At 35.6% G+C, this 19452-nt stretch overlaps 1 pseudogene; it reads left to right on the top strand.

Moving 5' to 3' along the window:
- LOC136840381 (uncharacterized) overlaps positions 1-7282 on the top strand; it is a 57398-nt pseudogene extending 50116 nt beyond the window's left edge.
- The last annotated feature ends 12170 nt before the right edge of the window (positions 7283-19452 follow it).

Genomic DNA, 19452 nt, shown 5'->3' on the forward strand with positions numbered 1-19452 from the left:
AATGCATGGGCCAGGAAAACCACATGACAAGAAGGTACTTCGAGAAGGAAATTGGATAACGGATACCGGGGTCTTGAAATTGATTTCCTGAAGAATCATTCACTATTCAGCCAAATCGAAGTAGGCTCCATTCCATCTCATGTCCAATTTGGAAATAGGACCTATTTACGTTGCAAATGAGGGATCTTAGTTGTATGCTGATTTCCGTATCCTGTGCTGCTTCTAAAGATGCTGCTGGAATTCCACCTTCTGTAGGAAACTTGTTTATTGATTCCTGTTTGTCTGTGTGATTTTTTAGTGTGTCCGTCTGTTTTCGGGGTGTTTTAAAATGCCCCTGGTGGAATTAAAATTTGTCGCCCTTTTTGGCTTGGAAGAGAAGCATCTTGATTCAGGTTTTGTTATATTTGCGTCTGATGTGTTAACCATGATACGCGCCTTACAGAAGAATATTCAGGAGTTTTTCTATCACAAAGCGATATTAATAGGATTTCTAAACGACACATTTTGTACTTTATATCCCTAGTTATATTACTTCTAGAATTTTGATATTACAAGTCATAGTAGTTAATTGTGTATAATTAGAATGTCTCCACCACTGAGATATATAAGATATATATGTGTAATAAATAAATAAATATATAGATATATGTGTATATGTGTATAAATAAATTATATATATATATATATATATATATATATATATATATATATATATATATATATATATATATATATGTGTGTGTGACACTTTTACAGTATTTATATACTATATATATGTATATGGTTTATATAGATTTTTATATAAATATATGGATGTACGTATGTATATACATATATGTATGTGTATGAATTTTTGTCTATAAAATTGTATGCGCATTCCTCGGCATACACACAAACGATCGCATTTATATTTTTATGCACATCCCAGCATAAATGTAACTTGTATATGCTACTCTGGAGTGAACCAGCATAGCTATATCACCTTTCCTTCCTCAAGTTAAAAACACACACACACTTACAAAATATTTTGGGCATTAACCTCACGAATCCCGCTCCGGATATTTTCTCAGGGTAGAGAGTCGTCGTCCCAACCAAACAGCCCTCTTGAAAATTCAGGACTGTCGTTTCCCGTGAATGTAACTGAACATTTTTACCAGGAAGGAAACGCGATTTGTATGATATGGCTATTATTTCCGAGAGTGGTGCCCAGATTTGGGAAACGAGTGAAGGGCTTGGAATAACTCGAAGTATCTTTGCGCAAAGTGGTCGTCATATTTTTGCAAATGTTTGGCCCAATTATTGATAATGATAAGAGACTCGCATCGGAGATTTAGGTTCAAAGATCTTTTATTTATTTAAGTATTGAAAATTTGTAATTTTTTCTGTTGAATAACTCGTCGTTTTTTCTCTCTCTCTCTCTCTCTCTCTCTCTCTCTCTCTCTCTCTCTCTCTCTCTCTCTCTCTCTCTTTCTTTTTAGATGTAAAACTCTTACATGTAAAATTGACTAATTCGTAAATTATGCTTAGGTTAAGATCTACCTGCTTAGAAAAGTGTAGGACCTTTTTTCCGCACTTTGGTTTCTTTTAAATAACTTGTAATTTATGAAAGTGAAGAAGTGTATGTTTCTTGCAAATTCAATTCTGTGTCATGTAAATTCAATTTTCTACGTCAAGAGGAAGTCATTTCAACTTAATTCAGATGCCAGACATAGGTATGATGAGACTGTCGTAACAAAGAGACCTAACAAAACTGAATGAAATTTAGATGAAAAAAAGTAAAAAATGCGCCTAAGCTTCCTCGGCGCAGTCAAGTTTTCTGTACAGCGTATAATCAAGGCCACTTTAAATAGATCTATCCCTAGGTCGTCTCGGTATAATGCTGCATGAGCCGCGGCCCATGAAAATTTAACTAGGCCCGGTTGTGGCCTTTCCTATATCGTTGCCAGACGCACGATTATGGCCAACTATAACTTTGAATAAAATAAAAACTACTGATGCTAGAGGGCTGCAATTTGGTATGTTTGATGACTGGAGGGCGGATGATCAGCATACCAATTTGCAGCCCCCTAGACTCAGTAGTTTTTAAGATCTGAGGGCGGACAGAAAAAGTGCAGACAGACAGACAAAGCCATCTCAATAGTTTTCTTTTACAGAAAACTGAAAAAAGGCCATGGAGCCATTAACGAAATTAAAGTGGTCTCCTTAATGTCCCAAGGTCAGGCAATACTCCATAGGCCTAATAGCAGACGGTAAAACGTAAAACAACAGTACTTTCGTAGAAATAAATGAGCTTTATTCACGGTATGTTCATGTATGAAAGGCTACAGTTTTTATGCCTAGAAAAAATACAGATTACTTAAAAAAAAAAAAATTGGCACATTTGCGCTGACAACAATTTTAGTTAACAAAATATATAAAAAGAATAAGTCGTAGATATGCATCAAATGAAATAACACAGTAAACACAACATTAAATAAATAAGGTTTAGCTCTCATCAAGAGAGAGAGAGAGAGAGAGAGAGAGAGAGAGAGAGAGAGAGAGAGAGAGAGAGAGAGTTCACTGCGTTATTTCATTTGATGTATATCTACGACATATTCTTTTTTATATATTTTGTTACCTAAAATTGCTGTCAGTGCAAATGTGCCAATTTTTTTAAAGTAATCTGTATTTTTCCTACGCATAAAACTGTAGCCTTTCATACATGAACATACCGTGAATAAAGCTCATTTATTTCTACGAAAGTTGTTTTACGTTTTACCGTCTGGCATTAGGCCTATGGAGTATTGCCTGACCTTGGGACTTTAAGGAGACCACTTTAATTTCGTTAATGGTTCCATGGCTCTTTTCAGTTCTTTGTAAAGGAAAGCTATTGTGATGGCTTTGTCTGTCCGTCCGCACTTTTGTTGTTTTGGATGTAGAAATTAGTGAATGTCATCAAACAAAAACGTGACAATGAAGAGAAACCAAATTCTTATTGAATTAGGAAAAAGAATGTCACAATCTTTACGTAGTCAAAATATGAATCTAGAATTAAATGGAGAGTTTAAACTAAGGTGTTTAATCAGGTAAAATGCAAGTTTGACCTCCCTTTCTGGAAACGAGGTCAAAATTCAAGGGAAAGTGGTAGGCCAGCATACTCTCGATTTGGTTCTGTATCAGCAGCTCACACTATTACAGCGTTTTGTGAACTGGGTGTATTCGTTATGTATACAAGTGTATTCAGTAATATACAGTGAGTAGTGGTACTCGCCATCCCAGTTATTATCATGACTCAAAACGTTATATTTTAATGGAAAGAATGTTATGACCTGTACTGATATGGAGTTTCCACAGTCCTCTAAAAGACATTCTGGGAAATTCTTTTAAATATGAGAGGTTTTATTGTGTTAGAGGTATGGAACAGTTTATGTATATATGTATACAACAGTTTATTCATAGACGCCGTAACTAACTGGAAAAAATAAAACAATGAAGAAATGTTATGGAAAGTAGATAAAGAGACAGAATTTCAAGTGAAGAGAACTAAATGGTATAATGCATTAAGTGGTTGAGGGGAAGAGGGTAAACATTAGAGAATGAAGAAAATATGTAGATAAGGGTGTGAATACGGAGGGTTGAGAGTGAGGCAGTGTCTTTCAAAGGATGAGGGGTTTACGTGAAAAACGATAATTCCAAGAAGAATGAAGATCGATAATATTTGGAGTAAGAATGAGAAGAATCGTGGATAGGAAAAAAAAGGCGAATAATAAAGAAGTAGATCTATGAATGAAGGGTGTAATAAAATAAGTGCGAAAAGTTGATTGAACACCGGAATATTAAAAATTTAATTTTCTATGTTCATAAATGTTTTCGATAACATAACTGTTTAAGGCTCGTGTAAAATTTTTAAAAGCTTTCGAACCCTACCCTGGGTTCATCTTCAGTCACAAGATGACGCAGAGTTCTTTAAATATTTTATACGAGCCTTAAACAGTTATGTTATTGTGGACTCTTCAGAACAAAATAATTTAATGTAATCTGAAACAAGTAACAAATGCGCCGAAGTTTCTTCGGCGCAATCGAGTCTTCTGTACATCGTATAATCAAGGGCACCGAAAATAGATCTACCTTTCGGTGGTCTCGGTATAATGCTGTATGAGCAGCGGCCCATGAAACTTTAACCACGGCACGGTGGTGGCCTATCCTATATCGTCGCCAGAAGCACGATTATGGCAGACTTTAACCTTAAATAAAATAAAGACTACTGAGGCTAGAGGGCTGCAATTCAGTATGTTTGATGATTGGAGGGTGGATGATCAACATACCAATTTGCAGCCCTTTAGCCTTAGTAGTTTTTAAGATATGAGGGCGGACAGAAAAGATTGTGGACGGACAGACAAAGCCGGCACAATAGTTTTCTTTTACAGAAAACTAAAACGATCGGAATAAGAAAGAAGGCAGCCAATGGTGGGAACGATTCGGTACATATGAATAAAGGGAAATGTCGGCTAAAATAAAGCAAATACATAATTTTCCTTAATAAAATTGATGGGCAGAAGTAAGAAAAACATTTGGATGAAAATCGTAAAATAAGTTAGGAGAAAGATTCGTGGAAATTCAAAGCACATAAATTAAGCAGTTCCTCCAAAGTGGGTAGTGCCTTCAGTGCATCTCATGCGTTACACTGTAGGCATTACTTGAGGATTTTTGCAGAGTCGCTTTGCCTCTGAGCTGCAACCCCTTTCATTCCTTTTACTATACCTCTGTTTATATTCTCTTTTTTCCTTCTTACTTTCCACTCTTTCCTAGGTCCTCATTGGACCGGTGGGTATCGTTCTCAGCTAGCACTCTCCTGGTCCCGCGTTCGATTCTCCGACCGGCCAATGAAGAATTCGAGGAATTTATTTCTGGTAATAGAAATCCATTTCTCGTTATAATGTGGTTCGGATTCCACAATAAGCTGTAGGTCCCGTTGCTAGGTAACCAACTGGTTCTTAGCCACGTAAAATAAATCTAATCCTTCGCGCCAGCCCTAGGAGAACTGTTAATCAGCTCAGTGGTCTGGTTAAACTAAGGCGCACTTACTTTCTCCACTCTCTCCTAACAGTTGTCTCACCATTATTTTCAGCGCTGAATGACCCCATAGGTTCCAGCGCTTGGCATTTGGTCTAAATTTAATATTCCAATCCATTCTAATCAAGCAGTTCCAAAGGTGAATTTAAATGAGTATTATTTGCTGAATGACCCCATAGGTTCCAGCGCTTGGCATTTGGTCTAAATTTAATATTCCAATCCATTCTAATTAAGCAGTTCCAAAGGTGAATTCAAATAAGTATTATTTGTTCACTCCTTCATTGCCGCCATCTTATCTCCGGTCTCTCGTCTTTACCCTTTTCGTCTTCAGCCTTTTTACCCTCTTGGGAAATTCCTCGAAAAGTATATATCATAACTTCCATTAATGGTCAGGTTTCTTTTCCTGTCCTTGACCGGGGATCGTCGTAATGAGAAGTAAGAAATCCTATTTCCGAGCCCTGTTAATGATTACAGGTAAGTTCATCAGTTTCATTTGATCGACGTATATCTCTTTGCCCATTATTTATTTTCTCTGATCTATAGCATTTACATTTCTCACGGAGCCACTTGAGACGTTTCTGAGAAATTCATCAGCAGAAATTCATTACCTTTCATTACAATTCATTACATTTTCTGTAATGAATGGAATAGCGGATACGATACCGCATTAATAAGGGTCTTGTTAATACCGTCTTTATAGGTAGTTTTTTCTTCAATTTTGACAGGACCCATTTAGCAGTTGGTTGAATAGCTATGAATTTGGCAGAGCTTCTGGGTATCATATTGATTGATAGTACACTGAATGCCACTTAGTTAACAATATAATGCGTATGTAAAGACTCGTAAAAGGCATTATCTTTTCTTCCAACTTGGAATAGTTTGGGTATTTCTCCAGGTTTATCATTTGCTAATTTCTCTCTCTCTCTCTCTCTCTCTCTCTCTCTCTCTCTCTCTCTCTCTCTCTCTCTCTCTCTCTCTCTCTCTCTCTCTCTCAGAAGCGAAATATCAGGAACTCTCTCTTTCAGAACCGAAATATCAGGAACTAAATGTTTGGCGAAGATGCCTGTGACCATCAGTATTCTTTCCAGATCCGAGAACATAATGCCCGTGTTGTGCTTCGAGTTTCACTGAGAGAAAATAAAGACAGTCACCTACTTGAACAGAAGGGGATGCTAGAAAATAAGTAAAAAAGTTAAGTATACCTTAGTTTAACCGGACCACTGAGCTGATTAACAGCTGTCCTAGGGCTGGCCCGAAAGATTAGATTTATTTTACATGGCTAAGAACCAACTGGTTACCTAGCAACGGGACCTACAGCTTATTGTGGAATCCGAACCACATTATGACGAGAAATGAATTTCTATCACCAGAAATAAATTCCTCTAATTCTTCATTGGCCGGTCGGAGTCGCTGAAAGATATTTTGAAGAACTTCATATCATTTGGAATAAAAAAAAATTGTCTGCCAGGTTTGTTTCAAGAAAATCAGCTGCTCAGAATAGTAGGTAGGGTTTTGCTCAAAATCGTAGATAGGGTTTTGCTCAAAATAGTAGATAGGGTTTTGCTCAAAATAGTAGATAGGGCTTTGCTCAAAATAGTAGATAGGGCTTTGCTCAAAATAGTAGATAGGGTTTTGCTCAAAATCGTAGATAGGGTTTTGCTCAAAATAGTAGATAGGGTTTTGCTCAAAATAGTAGATAGGGTTTTGCTCAAAATCGTAGATAGGGTTTTGCTCAAAATAGTAGATAGGGTTTTGCTCAAAATAGTAGATAGGGTTTGCTCAGGGCTTTGCTCAAAAAGTAGATAGGGCTTTGCTCAAAATAGTAGTTTTGCTCAAAATCGTAGATAGTAGGGTTTTGCTCAAAATAGTAGATAGGGTTTTGCTCAAAATCGTAGATAGGGTTTTGCTCAAAATAGGTTTTGCTCAAAATCAAAAGTAGCTCAAAATAGATAGGGTTTTGCTCAAAAGGGTTTTGCTCAAAATCGTAGATAGGGTTTTGCTCAAAATAGTAGATAGGGCTTTGCTCAAAATAGTAGATAGGGCTTAGATAGTAGGTTTTTTAGATAGGGTTTTGCTCAAAATAGTAGATAGGGTTTTGCTCAAAATAGTAGATAGGGCTTTGCTCAAAATAGTAGATAGGGTTTTGCTCAAAATCGTAGATAGGGCTTTGCTCAAAATAGTAGATAGGGCTTTGCTCAAAATAGTAGATAGGGTTTTGTGCATGTCTTAATTCCCTTGAAAAAGCTGCCTGCGTTGCATTTCGCTTTGACTTACTGTATATGTGAGTATAATTCATAGCTTAACCCACGATCTCGAAATGATAATGTTATGGACATCTTGTTTGTTCTTAAGACTCAGTTTAATACATAATTGTTTTAGTGAGGCTGTGACAATTTTTTTTTTCATTTTTTGGCTCTAAATTTTAACGAGGAAAAGATGAGGTACAAAAATTCTGCTGTATTTTTTACTGAACTGTAAAACGTGTCTGAAAAACATGGAGTCCTTCTGAAATGCAGATGCGTGGGAATGCAAGATATATTGGACATTGCGCCATTTCAAATATTCAGTTCATATTTACTGGCGATATTTTACTTTTTCTAAAATATTTCGAACGCAGGCATCGTACCTACGCGTGTTGCAGCGATAATAAATTGACCAGTGTTACCCCCAATATTTTAGGCGATCCATATAAATATGCTTTTAAGCAAGACGGGTCTACGTGCCTGAGCATGTCTCATACTTAAACGTACTAAAGGAAAATATGAACTTTACAGAATATCTTTCATTTATGGGTTTGGAATTTTTCCTTCGGAGAGATACATATTGTGACATACAGTAGTATAACTGGGATATCGATGGCATATTCTATTAGGGTAGATGATTTAAGGAACAATGAATAATTTATATATATATATATATATATATACATACGTGTATAAGTATATATATATATATATATATATATATATATATATATATATATATATTTATATATATATATATATTTATATATATATACGTATATAATGTATATATATATATATATATATATATATATATATATATATATATATATATATATATATATATATATATATATATTATATATTCTCAAGAGAATGACTGGTATTGCCTGGGCCGAAAAGTACATATGTATGGTCCGGAATCGTTCATAATGAAAATAAAGCTTTTTTTCGTCGACATAAATTATCTTTGATTTAATTACTGATTTAGTTTCCCACTGTGTTTATAGCAGTCCAGCGCTTAACGCACTCATTTACAGAGATGCTGTCCTAATGACTTACAGTAATCACTGTAGTTTTATAAATGTCATTATGGCTCATTTATCCATATTAAATTAGAAAACAGGAATAAGTGCAGTCGGTGAAAACAGTTTTATTTCTTTTGAATTCATTTTTACTGTAATGCATCATTGTTATTCATGTATTTTTTGAAAGCATTGCTGGAATGGGTGAAAACCGATCCAACGAATTTTTTGCCCTAACTCTTATTTCAAAGGCATTATTAACCCCTTTGTTGCACGGCATCGTTTTTACACACACACACACACACACACACACACACACACACACACACACACCTAATAAAAACAGTTTTGACAACAGCCAGTTGTATGGACTCAAATCATAGTCACCAAAGATCGGACAGATTCGATTTTTTGGGTCGGTATTCACGCATATACAACTACTTTTTATAGATAGATAGTTTTGAATGCCTACGGACGAGGTCCTCTTGATTTCACATAAAGAGTGAGTAAGCCAGAATGAAAAGGGTCCAAAAATCCTGAATGGCAACGACCCTTCAAACTGTAAAGCACAGCCGCAGAATTCATGTGGAAAGTTGGATATGTTGACCGAAAATCAACTGTCTAGGAGGAGGTTGACATAGACGTCACTCACACAAAAACCTATATAAGTATGTGTGTGTATATATATATATATATATATATATATATATATATATATATATATATATATATATATATATATATATATATATATATATATATATATGTGTGTGTGTGTGTGTGTGTGTATGTATATATTCGTTAAATGCAATTGCTTTATTGGCATTAATAAGTTTCTTGCAGGTATCTTCATACCGACGGAGTTTTTTCCGATTCTCGTTCGTCAACTTCTGGTGAAAAATACGCAGACTTCCTTCTCCCGTTTATTTATTTTTGCCGCGACAGCTGTTTCGCCTTTATGGCATTATCAAGCGACTACTGACTTACATATATATACTGTATATATCTATCAAACTTTTTACCTCTCTGAGCCACTGCGGTATCAGTATCCCATCATAGTGAAGTTGCTCTCTCACCTCAGTATCAATTGTATTCCGTCACATTTCGTATCGACGATATGTGCATCCTTTCACTTGTATTTACAGTTCCCGAAGATCGAGACTACACAGATTTACCATTGTTTTCTCCGGAATCAGTCTTGTCACTGACCTACTCAACCCTGGTCAGCTTCTCTGCGGTTCGTCTGTTTGCAAAGAGTTTTATTCTTCACATCAACTGAGTAAATAACCCTTGTGTCATAAATAAGTTTCTTAGTTACTTTAGTTATTATATTTCTGTTTCTGTGTTTTTCTGGCACGAGGAACTTTAAAAAAAATGGATAATGGTATGTAAGGTATAGTAAAAGCGTATAAAAGTAAGATTTTCCTTTATCCCATTTTCGTAGAAGAAATATGCCTCGTTTTAATTTCACTTCGCGCAGTTGTTTATGCATTTTATTAACTGCACAGACGTAGGCATCTTTTATTTTTTATGTAATGTCTCGAAGGAAAACATTAAAGGAAAGATTTCTGTCCTTGGAACTGAAAGAAGAGGGGGAGAAAATTCCTTCGAATTCCCGAGGCGATGTGGTGACCCTTCCCACAATGGAAGGAGAGCCACAGGACTCGGGGAAATCCTCAAGGGAAAAGGATTTGGGATATGGATTGGGAATAGAGACGCGGGATATGGAACCAGAAAAAGGCAGTCAGTCATTCAAATCCCTCAGAGGCCAATTTTTTTCTGAGACATAAAAATGAAGCCACGTCATTTTTAACAAAATGCAAGCGAGAGAGAAGTGTTGGCATAAGGGTAAAACTTTTGTTTAAGGGGAAAAAAATATGAGAATCGTTTGAATTTCATGTTTCGGCACATGACGACTTAAGTAAATTATATAAAACTCTTCTAGGAACTGTCTGATCAAGTGTAATATTAACAAAAGACAAAAAAAAGGGAATATATTCGATAACTATGCGCAAGGAAATGTTATCAAGAGTACTTTTTTTTACTCCGTAAACTTCATTTTTCGCACAGACCTCTCATTGTGAAAAATTAACAATGAACCCAAGGGTTAAGTGCGTTAAAACTATCCATCATACCAGTCACTATTATCCTAAAAATAAGAAATTCCTGCTCGCCTCTGTAGTACCTAAAATTATCAATCTTGTCGTTTCCTAAAGGCATTCAAGTCAATAATATGTGTCGATTCACCCGACGCTCATGCAGTAGCCCACTTTATTCTCGGATGAAGGGATTGTTCAGCCAACTCTCCTTTATGGAACTGAAGTGTGGGTGTTAATTTAAATGAGAGAAAAAAAAAATGAAGTCGTTTGAGTAAATTAATAGCACAGGGTATGTGGTGTAAGAAGTGAAAGGATGAGAAATGTGTAGAAACTTAGAAGAACTAGTAATATGGCTAAAGTAGGTGTAAGGATGAAACAGTTTTGAGATGATTTGGGCTTGCATGAAGAATGGTTGATAGTAGGTTTTTGAAAAGCGGGTATAATTCATAAGTATTAGGGCGAAGGAGGAGAGAAAGATCTAGAAAGTGCTGGATAATTGGAGTGGTTGGGTATTGATGAAATAAACATTGGACATTTATTACGTGACCTTTCCTATACAGAAAAAGGAATGATTAGTTAAAGAGAAACTTGGTTATCAATTAAACCTGGCTGGTGAAGACATAATTTTTAATGAAACATCAGTACGAGATTTTGCTATTTGATAGTGAAAGCTTCTTGACCGGGTGGTTGTTTAATCACGTTATCTGTCCACCATTCCATTCTTCAAGAGGCAACCTCAGACAACAAAAGTTTTATGAAGAGCTGTCATAACATCCTATAAATTGTTCAAGTACTTAGGAGTACTTTGAACTTACAAATGTTAACTATGTTTTTGATGGATTATCCTACAATTTGAGTTCACAGCGATAGCATCAATATAAAATTCGCTAACCTTAGTCAGAAGGTTGAAATATACAGTATAAGTATTGTCATTCTCATATAGAAATATCAACTTTAATTTGTATTAAATATTTATGCGCATATTTATAAATATGCATTTATATTTCTTTAAGTCCAAGCATAATAGAAGCTTAGCTTGGTGAAAAATGCATAGCTGATTGTGCGCTTTGACAGTTTTAATGTAGAAGATTGTACCCAACTGCGTCTGTTTAAAGCAATGTTGAAAAGATTGCCTTAGACATTTTGCCATTTATTAATTATTACAAATCCCGCATCACAATAAGTGATATGCTTTCGTCAGCTAACTTACAATTTTTTTTCTTTATTCTAGGTAAGTGAGACAAGCAACGTTACAGTTCTGCTTTTGGAAGAGTGGCAAGTAAGGATACGTTGGAATTTGTTTTGTATTATGCATAAAAGGGTAGAATCCAAGTATGCTTCTGTGAATTTATACAATTCAAGTAAGTACCCACATTCAAAGGAGACACGGGCGCACACATACATACATACATACATACATACATACATACATATATATATATATATATATATATATATATATATATATATATATATATATATATATATATATATATATATATATATATATATATATATATATATATATTATATATATATATATATATATATATATGATTGTGTGTGTGTGTGTGTGTGTGTGTGTGCGCGCGCGTATATATTCTTATTTATTTACTCATTTATTTATGTTTATGTCGACATCATATCTGCTCAGGAAACACGATGAAATTATTAGGTAATCAAGACCTCGAGGGCAAAGTTATAAGCCGATCAGAAGCTTTATAATTAGTAAAGTTGGCGATGATTAGAATGGTTAGCCGATTCGTAGCTTGAAGGGAAAATTATCGGCTAATTCCGTTCTTGCGTTTGAAATTATCAGCTTAATTAGAGGCCGGCGATGAAATTGTCAGACGATTGGTATCTACAAGGCGTAATAATCAACTGGTTCGAAGCCTGGTGGTGAAATTACTAATTAGCTTACTTTCTTCCGTTTTCGTTCGTTCTTTCCTTCTCTTTTTCTTATTATCCCCCCTTGCTATTTTATTTCTTCCATTATCTCCCTTAACTGTATACCAGCCGAGATAAAATTCCTTCGTTGTGGGGACAATTTTTTTTTAAGTCATGTCCAGTTCGCTTAGTACTAGGATGCTGGAGAAATACGTCACTGGTTCCAGCTTATACTTCTGGTTGCCAAAAAACTTATTCTTTCCGCAGGGAGGGTTGTGCCGTCAGTGCGCCGTACGCTGTGCACTGTAGGCATTACTTAAGGTTATCTGCAGCGTACCTTTGGCCCCTAGCTGCAACCACCTTCATTCCTTTTACTATACCTCCTTTCATATTCTCTTTATTTAATCTAACTCTCCGCCATCTCTTTACAATTGTTTCAACAATATTTTTAGAGCTGTATGACCTCATAGGTCCCAGCGCGTGGCCTGTGGCCTAAATTTTATATTCAGTTCAATTCCAAATCATATTAAATATAGACCGTTGATCTTATTTAGGTTGGTTGGTGTCTATCCTCCTCAGATGAATGTTATTTACTTTATTTATATTATTGACTTTGATTTTATTTTTATCTGTCAGTAGATGTTGCTGTCACAAGCTCTGACCAAACGTCTTCTAACAAAGGTGCCTAGATTCTAAGCCTCAGTTCCAGCAACGTTTCTTCAAGTTCACAGGTACTAAATTTATTTTCTTCCTACTTTATAATAAAATAATTTCTTGAAATTCCCATAATGATTCACTTCACTTCCTCCAAGAACAACTCCCTGGAAGGGGCTAGTGCACTGTAGGTACTACTTAGGGTTCTTTGCAGTGTGCCTTCGGCCCCTAGCTGCAACTCCTTTTACTGTACCTCCGTTCATATTCTCTTTCTTCCATCTTACTTTCCACCCTCTCCTGACAGTTATTCATAGTGCAAGTGCCAGGTTTTCCTCCTATTACATCTTTCAGACCTTTTACTGTCAATTTCCGTTTCAGCGCTGAATGACTTCATAGGTCCCAGTGCTTGGCCTTTGGCCTAAATTTTATATTCAGTTCAATTCAGTCCCGAACAACTGACGTATATTGCATATCCCAAAATGGGTAAATAAATAGTGAAAAGGATAACCGATGAAGAACAATGGGATAATCATAATGGAGATTTCATGTGTAACCATAGCAACCAATTCCATTGTCTCTCTGAATTCGTACCCTCCTACCTTTGGGGTTTCAGATTTTCTGGGTACTGTCGTTATTGAAGACACTTGTTGAGGAGAGTGACTAGAGTTACCAGACAAAATTGACTTAGTTTTATCCTGTTAATTTAATGAAAGTGCAGTACGTAAAAAGATTCAGTTACAATATCCCATCTTTTTTTTCTTTTTCCATCTAAGCATCATTTTCGCAGAAATGAAGCTTGCAAATGTTTAAAACTTTTATATGCTGTAATTGATTTTTCACCATTTTTCTTCAGAACTTTACTGGAATTCCTCCTTGGAACATAATCCTTGTAAAAGCTTAGTATTACTCGATATCTGATATGAGGAAATAGTTTGGACTTCGCTGCGAACGTAACAAGATAGTAAATTTTGCCAAAGGGGAACTTCGACGTGAATTATGATACCGTTACCGGCTGAGAAAGACGACTTAGAAGAGAGAGAGAGAGAGAGAGTTTTCTTTGGAAGGAGCAAAACAAGTCATATTTTTTCCCGGCTTGGCTTTACTGCTCTACGTACTTGGAGTAACCTTATCCTTTATGTCTGTTTTCCGGGATTGAAGGAGCAAAGGAATTCTTTAGGGGGAAGTAAACGAAAGAAAAGGTAGGAGGAAGAGGAATGTGATTGGCAGGTGAAGAAAAGTTACCCCATAACCCAGGAGGTATTGAAGTTTTAAGATTGTACATGTCAAGTGTCATGTTGAGGGAGTATCTTGAATGACTTTCTTTTTCCTATAAACGCCTTTTGGGGAATCAGTTCATCATGATTATTGGATCATTTTGTTTAACTGAACTGCCTTTTGAACGCCTTTTTGGCAGTCTCTGCAATCATGTCCAGTTCATAATTTTTACGGTGAAAAATTGGTCATCAGAACTACCTGTATATTCCATTTTATACCACAATGAAGAATAAACAGAAATTAACTTCCAAAGTTTCTTAAGGAAAGCATCTTCCTTTTTATTCCTTTCTCCGAGAGAAGCGTCTTCCTTTCTCTCTCTCTCTCTCTCTCTCTCTCTCTCTCTCTCTCTCTCTCTCTCTCTCTCTCTCTCTCTCCAAGAAAAGCATCTTCCTTTTATCTCCTTTCTGCTGTTATCATTGAGTCTCTCTCTCTCTCTCTCTCTCTCTCTCTCTCTCTCTCTCTCTCTCTCTCTCTCTCTCTCTCTCTCTCTCCAAGAAAAGTATCTTCCTCTTATCTCCTTTCTGCAATTATCATTGATTCTTCTCTCTCTCTCTCTCTCTCTCTCTCTCTCTCTCTCTCTCTCTCTCTCTCTCTCTCTCTCTCTCTCTCCTTTTGTGAACATTTCATATTCGGTATTTCGTAAGGTCTTTCCTTCTGCGCGTGTAAATGCGTGTCATTCCAGCAACTTTGAAATTAGAGGCTTCAGCGGGACTTAATTGGAAAGAAACGATGAGAGAGAGAGAGAGAGAGAGAGAGAGAGATTATGCGGAAAATAGAACCGGGAACAATGGACCGGGAAGCAGATGAGAGGCATGTGAGAATTATAGCAGAAGAATTATTTATTGCGGAAAGCACGTATTAATAGCCACGAAATAAAAAGAAGGTAATCATTCATTGATACCACTCCCTGAAAGGTACTAGGAGACAGACATGTAATGGGAGCACACATATATTATATATAAACATGCATGCATGTGTGTTTTGTAACCATCATTAAAATCTCTCTAGAATTATTGCCTTTTTTTTTTATTCTCAGCATATTCATGTATCGTGGAATACTTAGGTTACGTTGCTTATACCTGAGTTTGATTCCCGCATGTTTTGTCGCTTGTATTTTACATTGTTTTTTCCTTATTCAGTTTTCATGTTGAACGTATATACGGTATATATGTATGCATATATATATATATATATATATATATATATATATATATATATATATATATATATATATATATATATATATATATTGTGTATATATATCTTGTGTATTATGTATTTTTTTTTTCAGTGGCGCCGCCATCTCTGTATTGTTTTTCTTTATATATTTTACTTATCACCTCTCTGTTGTTCTTAAAATCTTCAATCGCATCACGGGGGTTTTAAAGAAAAAATTTTTAAATATAAATATATATATATATATATATATATATATATATATATATATATATATATATATATATATATATATATATCCCAATGCTTAAATCATATATCATGTGCATGTGTGTATGTTGATCTCTTAGCCATTCAGATGTAACATAAGAACGAATTCCTCATCGTCTTTAACAAAGAACCCTGAGAGACCCCGTTGACCCTTCCCCAACTCATATGGTGGAACTTACATTCTGCAAATCGTTCTTCTTTTCTCCTCATCTTTCTTCCGAAGGTCATAATTCTTCAGTGTCCACTAATCTTGGCTAGAACTAAAACTCATTTGCTTACAGGCCCTTAACCCCAAGTAAGGTTCTCTTTTGTGTTCGCTAAAGAATCCGTGAGTATGTGTGCGTGTGTATGTTTAATGCGTCAGTATTTGTGCAGTTTGTGTGTACAATACTTTCACTCTTTGTGTGAGTATATGTTTGTCTGTTACGTCAGTATTTGTGCAGTTTATGCGTACAATACTTTCACTCTTTGTGTGTGTATGTGTGTGTGTAGGCGTATCAGGTCAGTATTTATGATTTATGTGTACATTACTTTCACTCTTTGTGTGTGTGTGCGTATTACGTCAGTATTTGTGCAGTTTGTGTGTACAATACTTTCACTCTGTGTGTGTGTGTGTTACATCTGTATTTGTGCAGTTTATTTGTACAATACTTTCACTCTTTGTGTGTGTGTGCGTATTACGTCAGTATTTGTGCAGTTTATGTGTACAGTACTTTCACTCTTTTTGTGTGTGTGTGCGTATTACGTCAGTATTTGTAATTTATGTGTACAGTACTTTTACTTTGTGTATGTGTGTGTGTTTGTCCGTTACGCCAGTATTTGTGCAGTTTATATGTATGTGTGTCTGTGTGTATCACGTTAGCATTTATGCAGATTTATATATACAGTATTTTCACTTATGCTTTTGGCCTCTCCGTGTATTTTGCAAACACCGAATACTCCAAAGATTTATACCTGTTTCGTGTCAGGTTTAAAAAATGCATCGTATTTGTATTTGCTTGCATCAAACATTCCAAAAGGAAAAATTCCCAGGCATGTAAGTTCTGCTTTTGGCGATATCAGTTTCTTTGGAAGAATTCGTTCCTTTAGAAGTTTGCAGCTTTTGGGGATTTATATTGAATCGTGTGTCTTTGATCCTTTTATTTTTTGTTTACCTGACCCGGACATACCAACAATGTGACTGTTATTAAACATCAAGCATTTAGGTTTAGGCCAATACCCTGGCGTATGGACCAGATGGCTCAGATTTCATACATTTATACATTATTTCTCTTTCACATCTGTTTTAGCATTATTCTCCTTTTTGTAAATATTGTGTTTACTGTAATAAGTTTTTTTTTATTATTTGGTTATGTATGAAAAATGTCCGTTTTGTGCAATTTCATTTTAAGTGATTTTTTTTTTAAATTCCCATTAATTCACCCATATTTATATACATATATATGTGTGTGCGTGTGTGAATATATATATATATATATATATATATATATATATATGAAAATATGTATATATATATATATATATATATATATATATATATATATATATATATATATATATATATTTGTATGAATATACATACATACATATAAAAGGGGAAGTATGCGTTTATGTTTTAGTATTATTTACACATGGGTATATCTAACTCCCTCACTTCGTTTGTAGTAAATACACTGAAAGTGCAGAAAAGGGGAAGAATACCTTCGTGATTCTATCGTTACAAAGAATGGGAGAAAAATAGTCCTATAGCATTATCGGGTTTCATCTCGTCATCACGGAACTTGAGGCATTATGTGATATATTAGTCTCATCAGCTATCTCTCTCTCTATCTCTCTCTCTCTCTCTCTCTCTCTCTCTCTCTCTCTCTCTCGTTCTTTCTTTCTTTCTTTCTGTCTTTCTTTATCGCGGATGATAAAAGAGAGAGAACAGATGGAGAAAAAGAATGGGCGGAGGAAAGTGAGATGGAGAGAATGAGAGAGAGAATTTTCTTTCTTTCTTTATTTATCGCGGATATGAAAGGAGAGAGGGATGCAAGTAAATGATAAGAGAGAGATAAGAGATGGAGGAAGAGGAAGGAAGAAGTAGAAAGAGAGAGAGAGAGAATATATATTTCTTTCTCTCTTTCTTGTTTGCGGAAACGAAGGGTAGGGATAGCAGTAGATAATAAGAGAGAGATAAGAGATGGAGAAAAGGAAGGAAGAACTTGTTACGGGAAAACTGACATGGAGAGAGAGAGAGAGAGAGAGATAAGATTAATTTGATTTCGATACAATCTGAAGAAGGCTACTTTTCCCTGAATTGTTTCCTTTAATCACTGGCTCTGTATCATGATCAGTTACAGCTGCAGTGTAGGGTCTGGGGTGGGAGGTTGAAACCAACATTCTCTGGGAACTTGAATTTCAAGTCAGTGGTCCCTTTGGTGTGCTTGTTCCATGTGAATAGGTTTCATCGACTGAAAATAATAATAATAATAATAATAATAATAATAATAATAATAATAATAATAATAATAATAATAATAATAATAATGAGGTAGATGCAGCCGAAGTTTGAACACAATCGTTTGGTGATTTGTTTTACGGAGGAGCTCGTTCCAGCTTAGGATATCTCAAGATAGCAGTAGGCACGTTGGGAGCAACAAACAAATTTATCTTTATTACCTTCTTTATTTCTACGTCGCTTGACTTATATCTTGAACATGAGTATTTACAAAGCATACAGAGAACTGTACTGGAATTAACTTGACTTTATTCGGCTTGTTTATGTATCTCCTTTTAAGTATATCTTAGTTTAACAGACCACTGAGCTGATTACTAGGGCTGGCCCGAAGGATCAGATTTATTTTACGCGGCCAAGAACCAACTGGTTATTCGGGACCTCAGCTTGTTTGGAATCCGAACCACATTATGACGAGAAATGAATTTCTATCACCAGAAATGAATTCCTCTAATTCTTCATTGGCCGGTAGGAGAGTCGGACGCTGGGCCAACGTCGTGCTAGCCGAGCTCTACCCACCCCTCAATGAAGAACTTAAATCGATATTATTCGTGAAATAATTCGCCTTACATTTCATTTAAAATTGTAGATTACAAACTTTGATAAGAAAATTATCGCTTTTATTGAACTACTTTCAGTCGACAGTATTCGACCAAAATAATGCGCATTGCATTTTTTAAAATCACAGATCACAAACTTGAAGAACAAATAGATACCGTCTCTTTATTCACAGTCCAAGAGGACTGCGCAGCAATAGCTCGGAAAAGCTTGTTCGCCATGCATAGCCCAGAAACGGGGTATCGCCAACTATTATACTGTACTGGCGTTGCAATATTGTGCAGTACCATCTGCCAACATATTGCAGAGCAGTTAGTGCTGGCTAAAACGTGTTCTCTCTATCGTTCCTTTAGCAGATGGTACCGACTCTCTTATTCTGTTGTCCTCCGTGTGATATCATGACAGATTAATGCTTGGTCCAGACTCCTGAGGCTTTTTACAATTTTAGTCAAGGGTTGGTTGTTTTTGCGAGTCGAGGACTAAGAAAACATTGCCAAATGCTACGCTAAAGAAGGTGCTCAGTGTTTTGTTCAAGTATTTTCGTTGTTACCTACCCCATTGCTCATTCCAGGAAGTCATTAAGAAAAAAAAAATCTCAACTTTAAGTCTGTTCTTATTACATATTAGCAGTATTTCTGTGCAAAAAGGTTTATTTGAATACGATGTAATTTCCTCTCCAATACACACACATAATATATATATATATATATATATAT

This window comes from Macrobrachium rosenbergii, chromosome 1, assembly GCF_040412425.1.
Source record: "Macrobrachium rosenbergii isolate ZJJX-2024 chromosome 1, ASM4041242v1, whole genome shotgun sequence".
NCBI classification, from domain to species: domain Eukaryota; kingdom Metazoa; phylum Arthropoda; class Malacostraca; order Decapoda; family Palaemonidae; genus Macrobrachium; species Macrobrachium rosenbergii.